Genomic DNA, 6515 nt, shown 5'->3' with positions numbered 1-6515 from the left:
TTGATACTGTGGCAAAGCTAACTAAAAAGCAGCATTCCCCAAGAGAGGATGACTTGCACTTTAGCAGTGATAAATTCATGAACTTCTTTGAGGAAAAGATTATGATTATTAGAAAGCAAATTACGGACTCCTCTTTAAACCTGCGTATTCCTCCAAACCTCAGTTGTCCTGAGTCTGCACAACTCTGCCAGGACCTAGGATCAAGAGAGACGCTCAAGTGTTTTAGTACTATATCTCTTGACACAATGATGAAAATAATCATGGCCTCTAAACCTTCAAGCTGTATACTGGACCCTATTCCAACTAAACTACTGAAAGAGCTGCTTCCTGTGCTTGGCCCTCCTATGTTGAACATAATAAACGGCTCTCTATCCACTGGATGTGTACCAAACTCACTAAAAGTGGCAGTAATAAAGCCTCTCTTGAAAAAGCCAAACCTTGACCCAGAAAATATAAAAAACTATCGGCCTATATCGAATCTTCCATTCCTCTCAAAGATTTTAGAGAAGGCTGTTGCGCAGCAACTCACTGCCTTCCTGAAGACAAACAATGTATACGAAATGCTTCAGTCTGGTTTTAGACCCCATCATAGCACTGAGACGGCACTTGTGAAGGTGGTAAATGACATTTTGATGGCATCGGACCGAGGCTCTGCATCTGTCCTCGTGCTCCTAGACCTTAGTGCTGCTTTTGATACCATCGATCACCACATTCTTTTGGAGAGATTGGAAACCCAAATTGGTCTACACGGACATGTTCTGGCCTGGTTTAGGTCTTATCTGTCGGAAAGATATCAGTTTGTCTCTGTGAATGGTTTGTCCTCTGACAAATCAACTGTACATTTCGGTGTTCCTCAAGGTTCTGTTTTAGGACCACTATTGTTTTCACTATATATTTTACCTCTTGGGGATGTTATTCGAAAACATAATGTAAACTTTCACTGCTATGCGGATGACACACAGCTGTACATTTCAATGAAACATGGTGAAGCACCAAAATTGCCCTCGCTAGAAGCATGTGTTTCAGACATAAGGAAGTGGATGGCTGCAAACTTTCTACTATTAAACTCGGACAAAACAGAGATGCTTGTTCTAGGTCCCAAGAAACAAAGAGATCTTCTGTTGAATCTGACAATTAATCTTAATGGTTGTACAGTCGTCTCAAATAAAACTGTGAAGGACCTCGGCGTTACTCTGGACCCTGATCTCTCTTTTGAAGAACATATCAAGACCATTTCGAGGACAGCTTTTTTCCATCTACGTAACATTGCAAAAATCAGAAACTTTCTGTCCAAAAATGATGCAGAAAAATTAATCCATGCTTTTGTCACTTCTAGGTTAGACTACTGCAATGCTCTATTTTCCGGCTACCCGGATAAAGCACTAAATAAACTTCAGTTAGTGCTAAATACGGCTGCTAGAATCCTGACTAGAACCAAAAAATTTGATCATATTACTCCAGTGCTAGCCTCTCTACACTGGCTTCCTGTCAAAGCAAGGGTTGATTTCAAGGTTTTACTGCTAACCTACAAAGCATTACATGGGCTTGCTCCTACCTACCTCTCTGATTTGGTCCTGCCGTACATACCTATACGTACGCTACGGTCACAAGACGCAGGCCTCCTAATTGTCCCTAGAATTTCTAAGCAAACAGCTGGAGGCAGGGCTTTCTCCTATAGAGCTCCATTTTTATGGAACGGTCTGCCTACCCATGTCAGAGACGCAAACTCGGTCTCAACCTTTAAGTCTTTACTGAAGACTCATCTCTTCAGTGGGTCATATGATTGAGTGTAGTCTGGCCCAGGAGTGGGAAGGTGAACGGAAAGGCTCTGGAGCAACGAACCGCCCTTGCTGTCTCTGCCTGGCCGGTTCCCGTTTTCCACTGGGATTCTCTGCCTCTAACCCTGTTACGGGGGCTGAGTCACTGGCTTGCTGGGGCTCTCTCGTGCCGTCCCTGGGGGGGGTGCGTCACCTGGGTGGGTTGATTCACTGTTGTGGTCGGCCTGTCTGGGTTCCCCCCCACCCCTTGGGTTGTACCGTGTCGGAGATCTTTGTGGGCTATACTCGGCCTTGTCTCAGGATGGTAAGTTGGTGGTTGAAGATTTCCCTCTAGTGGTGTGGGGGCTGTGCTTTGGCAAAGTGGGTGGGGTTATATCCTTCCTGTTTGGCCCTGTCCGGGGGTGTCCTCGGATGGGGCCACAGTGTCTCCTGACCCCTCCTGTCTCAGCCTCCAGTATTTATGCTGCAGTAGTTTATGTGTCGGGGGCTAGGGTCAGTTTGTTTATCTGGAGTACTTCTCCTGTCCTATTCGGTGTCCTGTGTAAATCTAAGTGTGCGTTCTCTAATTCTCTCCTTCTCTCTTTCTTTCTCTCTCTCGGAGGACCTGAGCCCTAGAACCATGCCCCAGGACTACCTGACATGATGACTCCTTGCTGTCCCCAGTCCACCTGGCCATGCTGCTGCTCCAGTTTCAACTGGCCTGGGCCCTAGGACCATGTCCCAGGACTACCTGACATGAGGACTCCTTGCTGTCCCCAGTCCACCTGGCCATGCTCCTGCTCCAGTTTCAACTGTTCTGCCTTACTATTATTCAACCATGCTGGTCATTTATGAACATTTGAACATCTTGGCCACGTTCTGTTATAATCTCCACCTGGCACAGCCAGAAGAGGACTGCCACCCCACATATGCTCTCTCTAATTCTCTCTTTCTTTCTCTCTCTCGGAGGACCTGAGCCCTAGGACCGTGCCCCAGGACTACCTGACATGATGGCTCCTTGCTGTCCCCAGTCCATCTGACTGTGCTGCTGCTCCAGTTTCAACTGTTCTGCCTTATTATTATTTGACCATGCTGGTCATTTATGAACATTTGAACATCTTGGTCATGTTCTGTTATAATCTCTACCCGGCACAGCCAGAAGAGGACTGGCCACCCCACATAGCCCGGTTCCTCTCTAGGTTTCTTCCTAGGTTTTGGCCTTTCTAGGGAGTTTTTCCTAGCCACCGTGCTTTTACACCTGCATTGTTTGCTGTTTGGGGTTTTAGGCTGGGTTTCTGTACAGCACTTTGAGATATCAGCTGATGTACGAAGGGCTATATAAATAAATTTGATTTGATTTGATTTGATTTAGTCAGATACAGAGAGAGAGAGTTCCATTACAGTAGGGTATTAGTCAGATACAGAGAGAGAGAGAGAGTTCCATTACAGTAGGGTATTAGTCAGATACAGAGAGAGAGAGAGTTCCATTACAGTAGGGTATTAGTCAGATACAGAGAGAGAGAGAGAGAGTTCCATTACAGTAGGGTATTAGTCAGATACAGAGAGAGAGTTCCATTACAGTAGGGTATTAGTCAGATACAGAGAGAGAGTTCCATTACAGTAGGGTATTAGTCAGATACAGAGAGAGAGTTCCATTACAGTAGGGTATTAGTCAGATACAGAGAGAGAGTTCCATTACAGTAGGGTATTAGTCAGATACAGAGAGAGAGTTCCATTACAGTAGGGTATTAGTCAGATACAGAGAGAGAGTTCCATTACAGTAGGGTATTAGTCAGATACAGAGAGAGAGTTCCATTACAGTAGGGTATTAGTCAGATACAGAGAGAGAGAGAGAGAGAGTTCCATTACAGTAGGGTATTAGTCAGATACAGAGAGAGAGAGAGAGAGAGAGTTCCATTACAGTAGGGTATTAGTCAGATACAGAGAGAGAGAGTTCCATTACAGTAGGGTATTAGTCAGATACAGAGAGAGAGTTCCATTACAGTAGGGTATTAGTCAGATACAGAGAGAGAGAGAGTTCCATTACAGTAGGGTATTAGTCAGATACAGAGAGAGAGTTCCATTACAGTAGGGTATTAGTCAGATACAGAGAGAGAGAGTTCCATTACAGTAGGGCAGGGGTGTCAAAGTCAAATGGACGGAGGGCCAAATAAAAAATTTAGCTACAAGCCGAGGGCCGGACTGTTCGAATGTTCATTGAAAAATTTTTAAATGACGCATATAGTCTAGTGAACCTAATTGAACCTACTGAAAACCTAACAAATATATTCCAATATGATCAGATAAATAAAGCAATATTTTCTTATGGCTCTGTCAGTAATCTTTAATTTTCAACAGACACAAAAGACATTAAATGAAAGAAACCGGTATTCAAGGCACCATCAGTAGCCTATATTTTCTATTTTAGCAAAAGTGGGCTAAATTTACTTCAAAGAAAAAAACAATAATAGCAATTTTCTATCATCCACTCAACTGAAATATTTTTAAAATATAATTGGATTGAAATACAATAAAATAAAGTGCAAAAATCTATTAATCAAAAACAACACTTTGTTTAAGGAGAAGTAACATGCAGTGAAAACAAATATTAAACTTTAACTTTTAAACTTGAACTGAGTAAAAACTCTAAATATGTGATTGCACAGTAATGTTCACTTGTTTGAGGTTGAGGGTGATACTTGGTGGTGTCCCATCTTTTCCACAAGTTCATCAATGTTCGGGTAAGGCTCTGAGCTGAGGAAATCCTCAGAATTGAGTGGAGATGTTCAGCAGTAAGTCGACTTCTGTGTGATGTTTTGTTCAAGTTCATCAAAGAAAACAGTTGTTCACACAGGTATGTGCTGCCAAACATAGACAACGTTTGAGCAGCCTGGATGCGCAGCTGGGGCATTGTGTCGGGGAGGAAACGGGCGAACTCCGCAGCACCCACTGCCGCATATTTTGCCCTCAGTGCATCATTGCATTGGAGGTCAATCAACTCCATTTGGAGGTTTGGTGGTGAGCTTTCCACGTCAACAGCAAATGGGTTACCGAGCAGTTCCAACCTGCTTTTTGTGCTTCAAAGTCAGCAAATCGGCGTCGAAAGTCAGCGGCAAGCATACCTATTTTATCAGCCAACTGTGCGCTCGGGAACGCACTGGTAGAGAGCTTCTCTTTCATGGTCTGGCAGCTGGGAAAGTGGCTCAAATTTTCTTTCCGCATCTGCGTCTCCCACAGAGTCAGTTTGGTTTTAAATGCCTTCACTGTACTGTACATATCAGAGATGACACGATCCCGACCCTGCAGCTGCAAGTTCATTGCATTCAGATGACTCGTAATGTCACACAGAAAAGCCATTTCACACAGAAACATTTCGTCTCGGAGTTGTGTTGTGTCTTTCCCTTTGCTGTCCAAGAACAGACAAATCTCCTCACGAAGCTCGAAACATCTTTGAAGCACCTTTCCCTGGCTTAGCCATCGCACCTCTGTGTGATAAGGCAAATCACCATGCTCCGTTTCTAACTCCGTCAGAAATGCCTTGAACTGGCGGTGATTCAAACCTTTGGCTCTGATAAAGTTAACTGTGCGCGTGATGATGCTCATTACATGCTCCATTTTCAAGGCTTTACCGCACAACGCTTCCTGGTGTATGATACAATGATAAGCTGTCAGCTCACCTGTCGCGTTTTCCTCTTGCATCTTTTCCCGTATCTTCGCCAGCAGTCCGCTCCTGTGTCCACACATCGCAGGTGCTCCGTCGGTTGTCAAACCCACGAGTTTTTCCCAAGGCAGCTCCATCTCATTTAGAAATCATGACACCTCTTCATACAAATCATGCCCCGTCGTTGTGCCATGCATAGGACGTAAAGCCCAAAACTCCTCTGTCACGCTTAGGCTGGAGTCCACTCCGCGGATGAAAATTGACAACTGGGCAATGTCAGAAATGTCGGTGCTCTCATCCACAGCCAAGGAATATGCAATGAAATCTTTTCCCTTTTTCACAAGCTGCTCTTTTAGATTGATGGACAACTGGTCTACTCTCTCGGCAATGGTGTTTCTGCTCAGACTCACATTTAAAAAGAGTTGCCTTTTTCTGGGCAAACTTCGTCACAAACTTTAATCATGCAGTTTTTGATGAAATCCCCCTCCGTAAATGGCCGGGCTGATTTAGCGATCTCTTCTGCCAAAATAAAACTGGCCTTGACAGCAGCCTGGCCTTGTGATTTGGCTTTTTTGAACAGAGCCTGTCGAGATTTGAGGCCTCGTTTTAATTCCTCTGCCTTTTGTAGCCTTTGTTCCATGTCCATATTCTTGTTTTTGTCCGCGTGTTTCGTTTCATAATGTCGTCTCAGATTATACTCTTTCAGTACCGCCACACTTTCTCCACACAGAAGACACACAGGTTTTCCAGCTACCTCCGTGAACAAATACTCCGACTCCCACCTTGTTTGAAACCCCGGTTCTCAGTGTCCACCTTCCGTTTTGCCATTTTTGATGGGTATCTGAAAGTTAATTTTACTGTGATGCTGACAACTGCTGTGCCAATAAATATTGAAATGAAGCAGCCTACTGCTCGGTGCGTCACCGTTGCATTGTGGGAAATGTAGTATTGGTGCGTGTAAAAGATCTGCGGGCTGCCGGCTTGCTGCGGTCTGCGGGCCGGTTCTAATAATAAATCAAGATCATCCCAGGGGCCGTAAAAAACCTTCTCGCGGGCCGGATGTGGCCCGCGGGCCTTGACTCTGACATATGTGCAGT

Source organism: Oncorhynchus gorbuscha, unplaced genomic scaffold, assembly GCF_021184085.1.
Source record: "Oncorhynchus gorbuscha isolate QuinsamMale2020 ecotype Even-year unplaced genomic scaffold, OgorEven_v1.0 Un_scaffold_1522, whole genome shotgun sequence".
Classification (NCBI taxonomy): domain Eukaryota; kingdom Metazoa; phylum Chordata; class Actinopteri; order Salmoniformes; family Salmonidae; genus Oncorhynchus; species Oncorhynchus gorbuscha.
Note: the sequence above shows the minus strand (reverse complement) of the source record.